This window comes from Cryptomeria japonica, chromosome 11 (assembly GCF_030272615.1).
Source record: "Cryptomeria japonica chromosome 11, Sugi_1.0, whole genome shotgun sequence".
NCBI lineage: Eukaryota > Viridiplantae > Streptophyta > Pinopsida > Cupressales > Cupressaceae > Cryptomeria > Cryptomeria japonica.
The window spans coordinates 633,683,542-633,703,301 of NC_081415.1; positions in this window are offsets into that span (position 1 = coordinate 633,683,542).

Sequence of the window (19,760 nt, forward strand, 5' to 3'; positions counted from 1 at the left end):
AGAGGTATCGATGTGTTTGAGGGTTTCCTTGCACGAACCCACAACTTTGTATTAGTGTTTCTTAACACTTGCATTGTTGTGTGCAAGAAATTCCCGTTTGTCTGCAGAGTCAATCCACACCCTGGGTTTCTCATGGCATCCTGATTTCTATAAGCAATGGTGCAAGTCACTCAGGGCAACATCAAACTAGGTTGGCTCTCCACATTTGTTGTGCACAAAATCTCACCATCATTCCATCAAATCCTAAACTCAATAATCCCATGGAGTTCTCAATTGCCCCCATTTTCCTCTGCGGTCTCGCATCTCTTATTCTTCTTTCCAAATACCTCATGACTACTTCATATATCTTCCTCATTTATCCCTTCCACCCTAATTTTTCTTCCTCTATTTTTTTTTTCCTCACATAATCAATTCTGATTCAGATTCATGTCTTATACAAGATGTATCCCTCCTGAAACCAGACGTTGTGATTTGATCATGTCTTATACAGGATGAATCCTTCCTGAAACCAGATGTTGTGATCTGATCATGTCTTATACAGGATGAATCCTTCCTGAAACCAGACGTTCATTGTGATCGATCATGTCTTATACAAGATGAATCCTTCCTGAAACCAGATGTTGTGATCGATCATGTCTTATACAGGATGAATCCTTCTTGAAACCAGATGTTGTGATCTGATCATGTCTTATACAGGATGAATCCTTCCTGAAACCAGACATTGTGATCTGATCATGTCTTATAAAGGATGAATCCTTCCTGAAACCAGACGCTCTGATCATGTCTTATACAGGATGAATCCTTCCTGAAACTAGATGTTCATTGTGATCGATCATGTCTTATACAGGATGAATCCTTCCTGAAACCAGACGTTGTGATCGATCATGTCTTATACAGGATGAATCCTTCCTGAAACTAGATGCTCTTATCATGTCTTATACAGGATGAATCCTTCCTAAAACCAGACGCTCTTGTCATGTCTTATACAGGATGAATCCTTCCTGAAACCATACGTTGTGATCAATCATGTCATATACAGGATGAATCCTTCCTGAAACCAGACACTTTGATCATCTTTGTCTTATACAGGATGAATTCTTCTTGAAACCAGACTGAATCTAGATCTTATCAATCAAATCAAATCAAATCTTTCGGGATATCAATTTCGTAAAACTCCAAAGATCAAATACCTCAATTGATCTCCCGAGGGGGCATCACCATACCATAATCTATAAATCAAGAGCTAGGACATCCTATCAAACCAATATCAACATCAAAACAAGATTATTCTTTGAATCAATGTGTCATCACACCTCACTTCAAAGAGGGGCAAAATGTAGACACTTAAAAATAATTATTTTAATTATTTTTAATTCCTCACATAATTAATTAATTAATTATGTTAATTAAAATTATTCTCAATATTAATTAAATATAATTAATATTGTCACTATAGCATATGATTTATTTAATAAATCAATCCCTTTCTTTATTCTTCTAAAAAATCAAATCCTGACAAATCTTCCTCTTAGCTAATTAATTTCAATTAATTAGTTAACCTACATGATTCCTACAAATCATTTTCTTAATTCATCATTAACCTAATAAATTCTTCTAGAAACTCCCTAAACTCATTTAACATTATTCTTCTAATGTTTTATTCCCTCCACTCATTCTCTCTCCTAGTCAAATTCTCCCACAAATATAAATCCCACCTAACATTTCCTCTAATCCCCCTCCTAATGAGTCGTTAATGGCTAATCATCATGATTAGCCACAAAGTCAACTCGTTGTCCTTTCATCTAGCCACTAGCTTTAAATGCTCTTTTTCTAGATAAATGTAAGATTTTCGAAATCTCACATTCCTCTAGACATTTCCTTCTCCCAAAGAATTTTTAATTCCTTTTTATTCTTTTAATCCCCATAATATCCATTTTTGGAGAATTTTTAATTCCTCCAATGCATCTTGTAGAGTGTGGAGATACGAAATGCCTTTAAGGCATATTTCTTGGTCTCCACACCCTCTCTTGAATCTTGTGTGACCTCACAAGTAAATCTTAGCCCTTCATCTCGAATTCATCCTAGCCATCCGTTTTCCTCTCCTCTTCCTATAAAATAGGGTTTCATCTCTTCATTCAAAACATCTTGAAATCCAGTAAGCTTATGCTGCCCTTTTGAGCCTAGGAAATCATCTTGGCAACTTGATCATCTCATCCTTATCATTCATCCTTATCATTTGTGCACAATATTGGAGAGCCATCCACATCCAGCAATCAAAGGAGCACATCAAGTGGAGCATTATCAAGGGGTGCCTTCACTTCATCAAGCTCAATCCGAAGGAGAAGGTAAAATAGCAAGGTGAAATGGTCTTTTTATGATATTTTAACATTCTGCATGTTTATTTCATTATGTTTTGATCAATTTACCTTTCAAATCTGTTTTCCCCTCTTCATATATAATTAATTGATTATTGATTATGTAGTTTCTATGATCATTGCCAATCATAATATCTAGGTTAATTGTTTATTGAATATTGCCTTTATTGGATTAACCTAGATTATTTTATGTAGATTTTCTATATTATGATATTATAATATACTAATGATAACACTTAAAGATTTTATTAAATGGTTGATAGGAATATATACTTATAGCCTTAACAACCAAACATTGTATATTTATATTTGTTTGGCAAAGTCTTTAAGTAGAGTGCTTGGCCAACGAAGCTATAAATATACATGCATATAGGTCATCCAATAGAACTTTTATATGGTGTTACTAGTTTTTAATAATTTCATGAGCATGATAATTTGAAATATTTTCAAAAATTCTATAAGAAAGAGTGACATTCAAAGCATTACAATTTACCAATATTGATAAATAGCATCACCACAACATAACTATTAGCAACTTGTTTATATGTGACTAATAATAACACAATCCCAAGACAATATCCATATTCTTGATAAAATAAGAAAATTCCATAATACATGATGATATCTAACATAATTTCTATAACTTTTTAATTGCTTGAACCTTGGAAAGATCGAGACATTTGATTATGTTAATATGAGAGTTAAGCACCCAAATTGTTAACCAAGTCCTATTATAGAATTTTATAATTTAAATAGTTTTGGATTAAGGCAAAAACAGGTTTTGAAGGGGCCCCAAAACACTTTACAAAATGATTCTAAGAGGTATAGAATCAGAAAGCAACATCCAAAACAAAATGAGTTGCAAGGATAGGCATAAAAAGCAGCAACCAAAGAGACAACAAAAGCCCAACCGAGCACAAAAAGACAACAGAAAGACCAAACCCAAACACAGAAAGAACCATCAACAGAAAACAACCCAATTACATTAGGCTTCTGAGGGTCTCAATGACCTCAGCCTCAAGGGCATTCATGGTATCAGCAGCAGCCTTCATAGCTTTATGACCCAAATTCTGAAAGGCCACCTTATTCTTCATGTTCCCTTGGGTCCTTTTGTAGGGTCCTTCACCACTTTGAGCCGCCTCAGCTTCATCACCAATAACAACAACAACCTTATCTGATTGTTCCAGGCTATTCACCATGGTATTCATAACCATTGCAAACTATTTAACAATTTTGTGATTGCTAACCATAATGATCTTGAGGGTGTCCTGGATCTTGTTGTAGCCTTCCTCAACATGGGTGATGTGTTCCTCCAATCTTTTCTTCAGCTGATCAACCCCTTCCCCTGTTTTCTTGATACAGTCCATGACTGACTTCTTCTCAGCCTCAGTCCAATTCCCTTCATTATTCAGATTACCAAGAGAAGAACCAGCAAGGAAAGAATCCATTTTTCTTCCCAGGGCTCTTTGGTTAATCTAGATCTCTTTAAGTTCATGAAACAACCACTTGAACAAACTGAAGGTGTCAATTGCATGATCACGAGCCATCCCCATAACATTTTCATAATCCTCCCTCTTATCAATTAGCTCATCACTTTTGGGATGAAGGTCTGCAGTACCAACCACACCCACATTACCAGTCTTCTTATAGGATGGAGGAGAGATCGAGACATTAGGGTTATCAGGGTTCTTAACATCATCTGCCTTCTTAGTAGAAGAGGGGGAACCATTCTCAGCCAAAGTAGAGGAGTATATAACGATGTTCTTATGACCTTTGGAACCCTTCCTCATCTTGGGTTTAGAGCTCAAAGGAATTTCCATTTTAGCTTTTTCAAGGGAGGGGGAGTCTCATCAAACCCAAACCCAGAGGTATCATTATCAGACTCTCTCGCACTAGTCTCATCATTCTCAGAAGAAATATGGATAAAATCATCAGGGGGAGGAAGAGCACGGAAATGGGCATCAATAAGGACCAGCAAGCCTTCATGCATGATGGGAAACTTAGCAGGGTTCTTACGGTGGTCACTGAAATTAGCCCTAAGAGCATACATGAGGTAGAAAGGGAAAGACATTTTCACACCATGGTAGAAATGATTCAAAATAACAAAGTGGTGGCCATACACCCTAGTATAGCGACCATCCAAAGTAAGGTAATTCATAATTACCTTGAGAATCTTTTGCCAGAAAGACTTAATGACCGCAATATCATAGTAGTTGGTCGTCTTCTTAATGATTTTACCCCACTCCGCCTCCTCCTTGGGGAAATTCTGCACAGCTTGCTCCGTGTACACCCTATCTCTGTAATACTTCATGCCATCCATAGATAACCTAGTGACCTGTGCAATAAGGGCTTCATCAACCAGGACCCTCTGACCATGATGAACAATCATTCCATCCTTCTAGTTTTTAGAAAAAAATCTCGTAACATCTTGATTTTGCTCTTGAAGCCTCTCAATGTATGGAGTGAGCCCACATTTCTTCAGAATACGCCATAGCTTCTTTTCATTCATAAGCTGCACATAGCTAGGCGGCTCAATTCTTTTTCTCGCACCACCCATTTTATCAAGCTCTCTATAATACTCTCCACAACGAATTTCGAGAGTTAAAGCAAACCTCCAGAAAATGTATAAAATCGCCCACAAAACATGCGAAATAAATTCGCATTGATTCTTATGTCCTCTCTGGCCACCTGTCTCAGAACAGAAGGTATTAGCAATTCTAGAAATACTCAAAGTCATTACGGCACTAGTAATCTTTATATTTACTCCCCTGACTTCGCTCATGGAGTAGATGCATCACAAATTCTAAGTCCAATCTGTCACCATGGGTCCAACAAAGCTGGGCTTTACATGTCACTCCCCTATTGGCAAGGAAGTCAACAATCACATTGGATTGTCTGTAAACATGGACGAACATGCATTTAGAAAAGGTTTTAATAATATATTTAGCTTTTTCATCCAAATATCAACATTCCAAGCCAGAGTTGAATTGGCCTTTAGGTAGTTGATAATGTTCTTTGAGTCCCCCTCGACCCAAACAAGCCTACAATTGTTCTATTTTGCAAGTTTTAAACTATAATAAGCTCCTATGGCTTCAACAACATTATTAGTTTGTTTCCCCAGAGGGAGAGGAATAGCAGAAATGAAGTTGTCGCAGTGATCCCGTATCACCCCACCACAACCAGCTTGACCAGGGTTCCCTCTAGCCGCACCATCAAAATTGATTTTAACCCATCCTTGGGGTGGGAAGTTCCAACTAATGTTGTCACTGGGGTTGACCTTAGGTGTAACCATATGATGACCAAAATCCCAGTCCTTGACAACATTGGCTTCATACTCCTTAAGGACACCACTGTGAGAGAGGACATTGGGGCTAGCAACTGAGAGGTTATCAGAGATGGCTCTAGAAATTTTCTTGAAGACAATATCAGAAGAGAGATGGATATCGCTAAAGATACGATTATTGCATTCTTTCCATAAACCCCACGCCATGTGAGGAAACACAAAAATCCAGAGCTTCTTTATGAAGAGATTTATTGAGGGTGGGTTCCATTGGTGGACGAACTCCTTAATAGCTCTCGGTAAAGTCCAGCAAAGATCCCATTTCTGAAGCACCAGACTCCAAATCTCAGAGGTGTAAGAGCAATGTAAAAACAAATGGTCCACAGATTCAACCTCTTGCAAGCACAAGTAGCATCTATTTGGGATAGAAAAACCTCTCTTAACAAGATTGTTCGTAGTTAAGATTTTATTAAGAAAGAGGAGCCAAAAAAACATATTGACCTTAGGAGAAAGGTCCTTAATCCAAACTTTAGAACATCAGGACACATGGGGTTCATTATAGACATCTGCAGAAGCCACAAAAAACTTCCCATTGGGATTGGAATTCCAAATTAGTTCATCTTCCACACTTTCCTCCAAACCAAAATAATTTAGGGAAATTGACAAATGGGTGAAAAAAGGATTAATAACAAGAAGATTAACCCACTTACCCTCCTTCCAATAGTCAGCCACCATAGTGCCAAGAGAAGCCACACAAAGATCCCTTAAAGATCCCAAAGTAGGATCATAAGCAAGTGAGTGATTCTCGATCCAACAATCATCCCAAAATTGGATTTTTCTTCCATTCCCCAGCTTCCAATAGGCTCCCCATCTAGCCACATCCCTAGCCTTGAGGATATTGTTCCAAAGATGAGATCCAACGGGGATATGAGAAGAACTCAAAAAATCCTACAAAAAATGAACATTAGAAAGATATTTATTGTGCCATAAGGTGTTCCATTCCCTTCTACAGTCATAAGACCTCCAAACCTGTTTAGCCAGAAGAGCATTATTAAAGGTTTTGATGCTTCTAATTCCCAATCCACCAAATCTCCTTGGTGTGCAGACATTCTCCCAAGCAACTAGAGGGATTCTTCTCTTTTCCTTAACCCCTGACCAAAGGAATCTTTTTTGAATTTTGTCAATAATTTAGCAAATTTTGAGGGAATTTTGAACAAAATGAGTGCATACACTAGGAGGTTATGAAGAGTAGCTTTCAACTGATGAATTTTACCAGCCTGATTCAAAAGGGTGCCTTTCCACCCAACCAACTTCCTATTAAATTGATCAATTAAAGATTGCCAGAAGGACTTAGAAGGTTTAGATCCCAGAGGGAGACCCAGATAAGTAGAGGGGAGCTTACCAATGAGGCAACCGGGAATGTTAGCAATCTTCATTTGGCGTTGCTCAGAGGTGTTGATAAAATAGAAAAAACTTTTAGTTCTATTAACCATCTATCCAGAGGCTTTTTCATAGATGTTGAGAATCTATTTGATGACTCTTGCTTCTCCAAAAAAAGAGCAACCCATTAAAACGGTGTCATCAACAAATTTGTGATGAGAGCAAATCAAATTGGCAAAGGACGGCTTGAGACCTTTTAGGGATCCTTCCACAACTTTTTTATGAATGAATCTACCCAAACTTTCTGCCATTATAGTCAAAAGAATAGGTGATATGGGATCACCCTGCCTAAGACCCCTCGAGGTTATAAAGAAGTGGGATGATGATCCATTGACAATAACAATAGAAGAGGTGGTGGAAATGAGCTTCCAAATCAAACTAATAAGCTTTCTAGAGAAACCAAAAGCCTAAAGAATTTTTTTTAAGAAGCACCAATCCACCCTATCATAAGCTTTAGCAATGTCCAATTTCAGAAGAAAGCCTTGAGACTTCACCTCCAAAAGTGAATGAATGTTTTCATGAACAGTGATGATGGAGTCAAGAATCTGTCTTCCTGGCACAAAGCCATTTTGTTGAGGGGAGATCAGAAGAGGAAGAACACTTAGTAACCTCGACATAAGGACCTTGGAGATAATTTTGTAGAAGGAGTTGCACAAGATAATAGGCCTAAAAGCATCCAAAGAATCAGCCCCTTGCTTCTTAGGAATGAGGACAATGAAGGTAGCATTCAATTCCTTTAGTAGAGATCTAGCTCCAAAAAATAATTTAACAGCATTGGACACATCTTCCCCTACCACATCCCAAAAGTGCTGAAAGAAAAACATAGGGAAGCCATCAGGGCCTAGAGCTTTACTATCATCAAAAGAAAAGACAACACTCCTAATCTCCTCCTTAGAAGGAATGGCAACAAGATTATGATTTTGTCTCTCAAATAGGATTTTAGGTATAGTATCAACCAACATATTCTGATCCTCCGAGTCTAACAATGTATCTTTCTTCAGAAGATCAGCAAAGAACTCAACAACAACTCCACTTATTTCATCCTCATTATCAATTCTTCTCCCATTCTTCACAAGGTGGCCAATTCTATTTGTAGCCCTATGCTTAAGGGTAGAGATGTGGAACAATCTAGTGTTTTTATCACCATCCTTGAGCCATAAGGGTCGAGATCTCTGCCTCCAAAAGGTCTCTTCATGAGCTATAATATTATGGTATTTGGACAAAACCTCACTTTCCTTAACAAAATTATCATTCAAATATCCTTCATTTTGGACTTTATCTTGGATTAGGACCAACTCCTCCTAAATAGCAGATTTTTGAACAAATATGTCCCCAAAGACTTCTCTATTCCACTTTTTAACCCTCTCCTTGACATGCCTTAACTTTTTAGCAACCCGGAACATAGCAGAACCATCCACTTGAACATTCCACCAATCCTTCACGCTACTAGAAAGGTTTGGGTGGGAGAGCCTCATTTTCTCAAATCTAAACGAAAACCTCCTTCGCGGATCATTTTTAGGCTCAGCCATCAGACATATAGGAAAGTGGTTAGATCCAATTCTAACCATAGAATTCAGAGACTAGATATAATGTTGGATCCACTCAACAGAAATCAAGGCCCTATCAAGCCTAACTTGAATTAGGTCAGTTCCAATACGACGATTGGACCAAGTGAAAGAAGCTCCAGATAAATCCAAGTCAACCAGACTTTGACCATTGATGAAGTTAGCTAAGTCCAGTTTGTTGTCAATATGTATCTGGGATCCCCCAAATTTCTTAGCTTTCATGAGAGGGTCTTGTTTATGACTGCTATTAAGACCTCTAATATTCCAAGATAGGATCTTCATTTCTTACTAGAAGAATTAAATAGACTATCATGGATCATTTTTTGTGATCCATCCGCTATGTTCTTTATGCACTCCTTTTCTCTTTGTCATCTGTTAGATTTTCTTCCTGCACTTTGAGGTGGCCCGCCACAATCTGCTTTTCCTCTGTTGCGAGTTGTAACTCCAGGCTTCTACTGAGAATTCTTTTTCTTCGGTACCACCTTAGTGTAGCTCATTTCTTCATCAAATTCAATTCCCTCTAAACCCATAGCACTATCAACCTTTGGGGACTGCAAGGTATCCAAAATAACAATATTTGGATCAAAGTTAGGGAAGTTACATGTGGAATTTTGTGAAGAAGAGTCATCCTCCAAGGTCTTCTTCAAATCATTGAGCTCAAGAATACCAAACTATCCAAGAATTGGAGAAGATTGTCGATCTTTAAAGGAACATTCTTCCATATCCTTGAATCTGTGGGGGTTCAGGGGAAGTTCTCCCTCCTCCAAATCCTCAACCAAAACCCGTTATTCTCCCTTTTCAACAATCACATTCTCCTCAGTTGTCTCCTCTACAACCTGAGCAGGAACCTCCTCAGACGTGATCTTCGGATCTATGTTCTTGGCCTCAAGGTTTTGATCGTTGTGAATACTTTCTTTGGTATCTTCCTCCTGGCCTATTTCTTTCGCCTCATTATTCTGGCCATGTTGAACAACATTTTTCTAATTGGTTTCGTGGCTCCCATCAGGCCCTTTCTGGTGCACAAAATCACCCTTCTTATTCTAGGTTTTTGCATCCACAAGTTTGGGTTTCCAGACAATAGGTCCTTTATTAGGATCTATCTTGGTGATCTGAGGGCATTTCTTTTCCCAATGGCTCGCCTTTTTACACAAGAAGCAAACAAAAGGTAACGATTCAAACTCAATAGTTTGAACTAGCATTCCCAACTTCTACACCAGCTCCACCGATGAAGAAAGATCCTTAGATCTAGACACCCCCACACAAATCCTGGCATAGACCATTCTTTTCCTAGCAGTCGTCATAGGATCAATGGATAGAAGTTCATCAAACACTCCAACAATGCCCTTAAAAATATCTTCATGCTAATATTCCAGAGGAAGCCTTGGTAGCTTGACCCAAACATGAATGGTTTCAAAAAAGGCATTAGGCATATCCATATTCAGACTCCACTTCTTAAGGGTTAAGGAGGACCTCCCCATAATCCATGGGCCACCACAAAGAATAGTCATGATATCCTCAACGCATGAGAAGGCAAAGGGGGAAAAACTTTGAGGAAGAGCCGAAACCTCAACTTGCCCTTTGATCTTCCACCTTCGACTAACAAAGACCCTCACTGAGTCAATGTTGGGTCTAGGCCCAATGAACTTTTCAATAAGGGTGAGTGCCATAACAACAACGTTGTGGTCAATCACCTGGTTAGGGATAGATAAAGAAACCTTTCCACTAGCCTTATCACAAGTAATAGATACAGGTGGGAAAGAGGAATTTCCATTTGTCTTAACCCCAAATAAAGTAGCCCAATGACTATTTGTGGCTCATGTTAAAAAAGCTCATTTCGTGGCCCCCCATGATAGGAACACGAGAAGCCCGTGATGAAGAGAAATCACGAGGACCGTCGACTGGGGAAACCCTCGATGAATCCCCGTCCCCTGGGTCCACCTGAAAACCCATTTTTGGGTCCCCACCATCTTTAGAGTCTGTATCACCCTAGTTGTCCTCAATGCTAGTAGATCCTGGGGATCTTGAACCAGCTCCTTGTGAACCTAGAAGGGATCCGCCAGGGACCGCAAGATCATCACCTGAAACCCTACCCTGAGCAGCCTGAAACCCTACCCTAAGTTACTCATCTTCATCTACTCTTTTTAAATAGATGAGAATCCTATAATCACCTTATCTAGATGCAATTAGTGCACAACAACTCTTACTTCTTCTTCATCAAAGGGGTCCAACACAACTGTGAGAATTTTGCTATAGCTTTGATACCATGTAAGAATTTGCCTTTATTAACCCGAGATCTAGAGGCCAAATGAATAGCATATAAGAGAGAAATAATGTAACAAGAATAAACTATATTCCTATCAAGAAGCAAAATGCCCAACTAAGTACAATATGCATGAGTCTTATTATAAAGGCACGACTATAGGGAAATGAGATCACCCAATCATGACATGTGGCTATTGGTAAACAGATTTGTCCTTCTTAAATACCTTTTAAAAATGACTCCCAAATGCCCAAACTAAAAGACAAAATAAGAACCAACAGTTGAGTCACTTGCAATGGTGAGTGCAAGTGCTCTCTGAATTTTGATATGAAGGTACAACTCCCTTTGTTGGATAAAAATGTATATTTTCTAAATATGCTTTTAACCAGAAAGCAATAAAGGCGACTAACATCTGCTCATAGCCATGAGACAGATGCGAATAGCAGATTTATAATGAAGTGAATGAAGATAAGTAAAACACAATTTAATTATCCACACCCAAGAAAATACCCTTTCCAATAAATAAAAATGCTCTGGACTCTGATTGAGTCTCTCTCATACCTCAAAGGACAAGGGGGATCAAAATACCCAGACAAAGAGTTAACAACAAATTTCTTTCCAAATACAAATTATTTTTGAAATCAAAGTTTCAGAATCAAATGCATATACATAGTTTGATGTAATAGAAAAGGCAATGAAAGGAGATTACAAGAGAGACAAAGCTCATTGTAATAAAAATAAAATATTGACAAATTCACAGATCAACCAAAATCTTCTTCATTCTATCAATGCCCAAAAATGTGAGCTCACAGACTCAACACTTCTGAAAAACAAAACTGTGCAGTCCAGAAAACAATGCTGCCCTTTCTTTTTTTACAGTAGAAAGAGAAAGAAAAGCAAAGAAGAAGCCTTTCTCCTTTCTTTCATTACATATATATAGCTGAGAATTTTAGATATCAATAACTGATTCTTGAAAAGATTATTAATTACTCTTTTCTTTTATTTTCTATCTTCTTCCGACAGCTCTTTTTAATTTTGCTTCAAATATTTTATCCTCAATTCCTTTCTGAAAAATATTTGAAGAGAATGTAATTTAAACACATCTAATTATGTGTGGACAGGTGGTCATTTATTTTATATCTCTATTTCAAATGTGAGCTTCTCATAATAATATTTTTCTTAGAAATTTGTATAGACCCATACTCAGAGATCAATAACTTTGAAACGCGATAATATTTTTCCAATCGCTCCAGTGAGGAGTTAGACAACTAGGTTTTCTAAAATCTATCAAAATTTCAGCCTGATCCAACGGTGCAATTGATAGTTATGCCCCCCCGCACCGAGACTAATTTTTCTATCTTAGAAAAATCCACATTCTGAACCTGCGAACTTTGAACCTTGAACCTTGAACCTGCGAGGTTCAATAGTTCAAGTTCAATGATCGAAAATTACAAAGCCCGAAATTTGAACTTTGAACTTTTTTGAACCTGCGTGCTTGAACCAAAATAGTTCAAGTTCAATGAACAAAAATTACAAATCCCACCCCAGTTGAATTTGAACTTTGAACTTGAACCCGAACTTTGAACTTGAAAAGGTTCAAGGTTCAAGTTCAATGACAATTGTTCTTTTCGGCTATCATAGAAAAACTTGCATAACTTTTTACTGAGAGCTCCATTTCTTATGAAATTTTAACTGTAGAATAAATAAGCTGAGTAGAGCATAACCCAGAAATAATTTTTTCATATGACACATAAAAATTGAGATTTAATTGTTTGGGCATATGGGGGTAACCCAAAAATTAAACAATTAAAATCTCCTAGTTGACATGGAGTTTGGCCATAAAAACTGATCATTTTGAAGAAGAGGATGTTAAAATTATCTTTGCAAAAGGATTTTATGTCATCTTTCACAGAATTTGAAAAACAATGACTTCTTTGTGACCGACAGGTAGGGGATGTCCAAGAGGGTGCTTGAAAGTTTGAACAAAGGTGACCAACACTTTCAACATTAAAACATTAGCAATAGTTGGTTTTTAGCAGATCATGAGGTTTTTGGCACGAGAAAAAATACAGGGTTAACAGTGGCTTAATGAGATATAAGGGTAGGTAGGGGTAGGTAGGAGAAATAATACAATATTCCACTAAAGGTGGATCACCCACCAAAGGTGGAATGTGATAACAAGATAACACCACAAAAGGTGGAATTTCTCCTACAACCATCACACCTAGATGCACACTTCCCTAAGTGTCTCATATGCAAACTACATTGAATGCATTATCCTAAGTCAACTTAAGTAAAGTGTAATTACATATAAGACAATTTACAACAACAACAACATATTATTGTCATCCTCATCAACTAGATGCTCAATACATCCTAGAATGTCTCAATAATCTAGCATATCTGCATCATCCATTAGAGTGAGGAGGTACTGAAAGAATCTTGTCACCTCCATCGTAATTCCCTTGCCTTCCCAAAATATGCGGCCATCTAAAGTATGAATATCGTTGGTTTTGTTCACCATCCATCTTGATTTGATTGAATTATGGAAAAAAATTGTGTTCACATCTCTAGCTTCTAGCCAACTTTCTCTCATTTTGTCTTTCCAGTGTTCTTCCTCCTAAGCAAGAAACTGCTCATGCTTTCCCATCAGTAACTTCTCTTTGTCATAATCAGTTTGATTCATACCATGCACTTGATGAATTTTTCATTGAGGATAATGGGTTCCTCCTCCACTTGTTTTTAAATATATTTGTAAAGGTATGCATGTTCTAGTCTTTCAATTTTTTCTTTACATGTCCCAACTGCTTATAGAAGGTATAGCTCACAATACCACTGAATAACGATATTTATATTGAACACATTCAGATATGACAGGGGGGTGAATCAACATAAACTAAGACTCATAAATTTATTAACCATTAAATGTTAACTTAGACCTACAGAAGGAAAGAACATAAACAAAAGACATGTACCACACATGAACATCAAAATTTTTATGTGGTAAACCCAATGAGGGGAAAACCACGATGAGAGTTAACTCACACTATATATGAAATGAATATTAAAATGCTTGTTTTACAGCTCACTTCTCAAGGAAGCTCACTACCCCCAGAAAGGACATAGAGAAAGATATAATGAAACATGGGTCTATTAAAGAGATTCATTGGCTGGTAGCATGATACATCAAAATTACAATAAAAAATATAACATGAACTGTTGTAGAAGAATAATGACATGTGTTGATGTCATAGTCCTCTTTTGTAGTTCAATTACTTTGTCATACAAATTTCGTACACTTCATGCCCCAGTGAAACATCGCTGAATCATTTAACACATCACACTTTTTCAACAATTTCACAAATAATTTACCCTTCCTTATATATCCTCTACAACACCTTCAAACATTATTTAGGTCAACACCGATAGGATCTATCAACTGAAACATGTGACCCAAATATAGGTCAACTTAAAACACATGTATCATCAATAAAAATTAGGTTGTGGATCAACCCAAGATGTAGCTAAAACTCAAACACATCTTATAACATCCTTCAAATCAATTAGAATAGTTTAGGATCAATCATAATGAAGGAACTCACACTGTCAACCCAAATACCAACACCACTGTCAAAACTATTAATTGTTTGCCTTTACACCACTAGGGAGAAACCAAAATCATGATGTGGAACAATATGAAAGAAGTGTAAACCACCAACAAACCTTCTTCAATGATCTCCTAAAGTAATTGATCATCAAATTTCGACGCAAGTAGAGGAACCCATTGAACAGACGAAAACCACGCAAACCAGATAGATTGTGACACTTTACTACATAAGATATAGTATTGTGAAGCACCAATTCATCTGAAGTTCATATTACTAAACCCTTATACATTTATGAGCATGTTCCCAAATCCGCACAAGCATATCAATCATTGCGAAAGAATGCAAAGCATTCTAGTGAGTCAATTGGGACTCATTACACTGTTAGATTATAATCCGAAGAACATGCCCTTATTACTCTTGCTACACAAATGTGTATGACATGAAATCTAGGAAGTGTGCACCTTACACACTTTTGAGCTTAACTCCTAAACCACTCAACCATAACATTCAATGTGGTAGAATACAAACCAAAATAGCAAACATAGAAAAAAAATATTGTTCAACACTTAGACAAATTTCCTTAACAACATATGAATGAAACCAAACTCCAGTATCACTTAACTAACTCCTTGAGTATGTAGCAACATGTAATGCAACTGCATCCCATAACTAAGACATAAAGCATATGTAACAATGTGTTACCATATACTTACCATGCTTCCAGATTGATATATTGCCATGGATGCAATTAGTAGTTTTATGGGTTGTCTTCAATCATGTTGATCATGTCAAAACTTGAATGAAACCCTCTTTGTCAAGTGTCTCACCACATATATCATTTCTCAGCTTCTTCAACCTCAAGTTGACATCAATGACAACACCATATTGCCAAAAATTTCCTCCCACCATTCTCATATCAACCTAATGAGATCTAGATTATGTAGCCACCTTTGTTATAACTTAAAATAACTTTTGATTGTTCATTCAAAGGATGTGATTTTCATCATAACTGGGAAGTGATCAAACATTGATATTGGTAGAATAATTTTTTTTAGACCAATTTGTCTAACAAACCCCATTATATTGTGCTCACAATTATGTCCAATCTTGCTATGGTATTTGTAAAGCCCATTCTCCTATTGGTCCACATATAAGATCCTTTAATTGGAGGGATATCACAAAGACTATTCCTATCCAGAAAATCCTTAAAGGCAAACATTGTTGTGTTCTCTGATCTGAGCCCACTTTTCTCCAATAACTTAATGATAGTTGTAGACACCTAAAATTGTCCTCCACAACCATATGCTAATTTTACCAATTATTCCTCTTTCTCAATTAAATAATTTTAATTATTTAATTAATCTGACTCTATTCTTCTAAATTAATAAAATTATTCCATTTCAAATTAATTATTCAAATGTCTCTATTAATCATTCAATCAATTAACCATTTCCTTCTAATATTAATTAAATAATCTTATTATTTAATTAATTTAAATTATCCATTTTAATTAAATGATCTTTATTGTTTAATTAAATTCAATTTATATCTTTTCATAATTAACTTATTTCTTTAAATTATTTAATTATCTAATGACGTCCTCTAGATTGAATAAATTTCTTAAATTTCTTTAATCTCATTTAACCTTCATTTCAAATAAATTTAATTCCCTCCAAATTCAATTCAAATTCATTTCTCTTTCATTCCAATTTAATTTCATGTTTTTGAAAACCCAAATGACATTTCATTCAAATTTCCTACAACACATGGAAATTCCTAACTATTATTGACACTCGGTTCTAACTAGTGAGTCAACAATCACTTTTTCTAAGTAGTCTGTCACTTCCCCTCTTTTCAAAATCACCTTTTTTTACTACTCAGTCAATTCAGTTCCACTCTCAATCATGTCTCTTAACTAGTCAATCAAGTGAGTTATTCTCTCAATCAGATTCAATCATATTGAGTGATTGTCTCCCACCAACCTGTCTCATGGATTCTCAGTCATTGATCAATTTTGTTCTTAGCTCTTGATCTCAACCATCGAATCGAATTTCATAAAATCTATAAATTGAACATCAATCCTCCCTTTTTTATAATCACTATCTTCACATTTGTGTGCGTTTATCTTGAAGGTTTTCATGAAGTGTGACTTTGAGAGCCATCATCAACACGAGGAAGAGAAGAACAATAGAGGCCAAGTGCATGTGAATCAACACAAGTTTGATAGTTGCATGATTGTATTTAGTTTTATGATTGTGTTGTTTTGTTGGTTTTGTCTTGTATTCCTTCATTGCATTGCAATTGGATTATATTATTTATATTTAAGGTTTAGTGGTTGCCTTTTTAGTCTAATTAGCATGTTGATTTTTCCCTCGTACACAATAGAATTAAAGTCTTCTTCAATAATCACTTTACAATTGTTAATTAGGGTCAATCAGTCATAAGTCTCGCCCCACAATGAATGCTTGTCCTCTAACTTAGTTTGACCATAAACATTAAATAAAAAGAACTCCAATTTTTTTACAACAAAAGATGCACACTTCCGACCATCTAAAGCTAATGGATCTTAATGTCTAAAACCTGTACCTCAGAGTGATCCCATAGCATCCCTAACCCATCGGAAGACCCAAATGGCTCACTAAAAGCTCCTTTCCACAATATACAATGTTTCAAGAACTTACTCACCTCTTTGCCATTTTATTTTATTTATTGTAGAAAAACAATGTCGACCAATAACTTATTTAGGTAGTGCTAGGTCAAATGTTAATTGTTAGGGGTGTTTAAGCCCCTAACATTCCACATGACAATTTTCATTGTCCTCCATGTGAGGTGCTAGCTCCCTTGGATCTCAAAATGTACTCTATTGTTGGTCAGTCCTTTCTCAACTACAAATTCCTCTCTCTTCTACCTCTTTGTTTTCCTTCCTCTCCTCTTGCCCACTTTATTTCTATGGTTTGAAACCTCAAAAGTAGATTGGCTAATGCATTGTTGATCAACGATCCCCAATTCATCATGCTCACCTTCCTCTTCTTCTTACCATTGTACATCCTCTAGACCTTCCTCCTCTGACTCACATGGATGTTCCTCCTTATCTTTGATAAGATCCACCCAATTTTCCTCCTCAGTAATGTGTTCCTCCATTTCTCCAATGTTCACTTCCTTCTCTTTTCTATCTACCTTTTCAAATTTTGCCCCTAAGTGCTCTAAATCAATTTCTTTCATTGCTTCCATTCTTTCTTCGTATCCTTTCCTTGTTAGATCCTCAGATCAACTCTCATTTTCTCTACCATTTTTTCAGAGAACCTCAATGCCCCAAACCTTAGTTCATCCAAATGATGATCCCCTATTTGTAGTTAAGGGAGTGAGGACCATGCTGGACATTGTTGCTGCTAGGATATGTTGTTGTCATTGATGTCAACATATTCCTACTCCGGTGCTTGCAAATTGGTTTATTGTGATCATGGTTTGGTGTATGGAGTATTTCTAGTATTATTACATCTTTTTGTATTGGTTTTGGTGATCCAGAAAGCTTAATTGATCATATCATATGATCCAGTTGGCAATTTGTTTTTCTGATCAATGCTTTGCAAAGTTCAGTATTTCCTCTAGTATATTTCGATGTGATCAGATCTTGAGCTGATATTTTGGGTTTGGAATGGTCTTGTGTATCTTTATTTACGATGGTTTGTGATTTGGTGCTCCGCAAGTTATCTTTATTCGTGACAATTGTTGCTGTTTGAGTATTCTTGAGGTTCAAATGTTGATAGATAAAGATTTGATAAGTGGTGTTGGTACAGTTGGTGCAGTTGTTACTGATGATTCTAACATGATTGATGGTGTTTCCTAATTGTGTCCTGTTTTTTTTGTTGATCCGCATTGATCATTGTGCGAGTTGTTGATGATTTTATTGAACCGGTGATGTTCTTCATGTTATGTGATTTTCCTGGTGGTGTAGTGTGTTGCGGTTGATCTTGGTGCGATTACTGGTGGTGATGAGCATTTGGTAATTTGATTTAGGTCCATGTTATGTCATGTATATCATTATATTGGTCCGGTGGTCGATCTTTGTATTGTCTTTTGTAATTTTTTAATTGTGAATTGAGGGTTTAGCCGACCTTGTTGTCAAGGTTGATGAATTGTATAAATAGGTGATATTGTCATGTAATTTAGGTATCAAGGTTTTTGTTTGCATTATCAGATAGTGGTGTATGTACGAACAAGTGATTCATCCTTCGACATTGTGATTGAGAAGAGATTGGTGTTGCAGGGAAGATAATTGTGCTTAACTGGAACTGCCATCAGGCATTTGTAGATGCTATTATTGCAATTCATTCCTTCCGAATTATAATCCAAATCTTTGTGTAAGTGAGTGAGACTTCCCTGAGGGTTGTACCCTTCCGAGTTATCATATTTGAGCAGTGAGCTCTAGGTAGTGTGCCTGAATGCTGGTGCATTCCCCATTGTAATATTTTCACATTCTACTATAGAGTATCATCTTATTGTGGGTAGGTTCCCACCATGGTTTCTTGCTTAACCGGGTTTTCCACGTCAAAATCTTGGTGTTGTGTGTTGTGTTATCAATTTGTTTATCTTTGTTGTTGTTGTAGTTTATTTATGATTGAGTTAGTAGATCCAGTAGAAAACTGATTCACCCCCCCCCCACTCTGTTTTCTCTCAATGTTGTTGCCAGCCGACCAAACATCGACTTTAATATGGTGTGATATTGTTTTCCTGAGGTTCGCCTTACACACCCACTTTTTTATCGACGACAAAGGGCATTCTACTTCAATATGACTTCTACTCTTACATCACATGCAATAAAACCATTTTTCTTCAATCTCAATTGTGTACTTTGATGCCCTAGCCGACGTGATCAAATTAGTTTTTTTCAAAATCGGGCAAATGGAAATTAGTTTCACCCTTACATATCAAATTGAATCATCTTCGCCCATGTCGATGCCAAGTACTTGACCCAAGCATGAACCAATCTTCTTGATAAAATGGTTGGACCAATATTCAAATGGTAGATTATATAACCTAATCTAATATGCTCTTTTGCTTGGAACCATCATTCTTGGGTCAAATTTTTTTTGTCCATGTTTGAGTATAAACTAAAGAATACTTGCACCACCTTGGGGCAGGTTGCCCATAAATTTTTCCCTCTCCTCTTCCTTTTCAAAATCCAATATGAAAAATTGTTTGGGTAGAAAATTGACCATGACTCTGATTTGT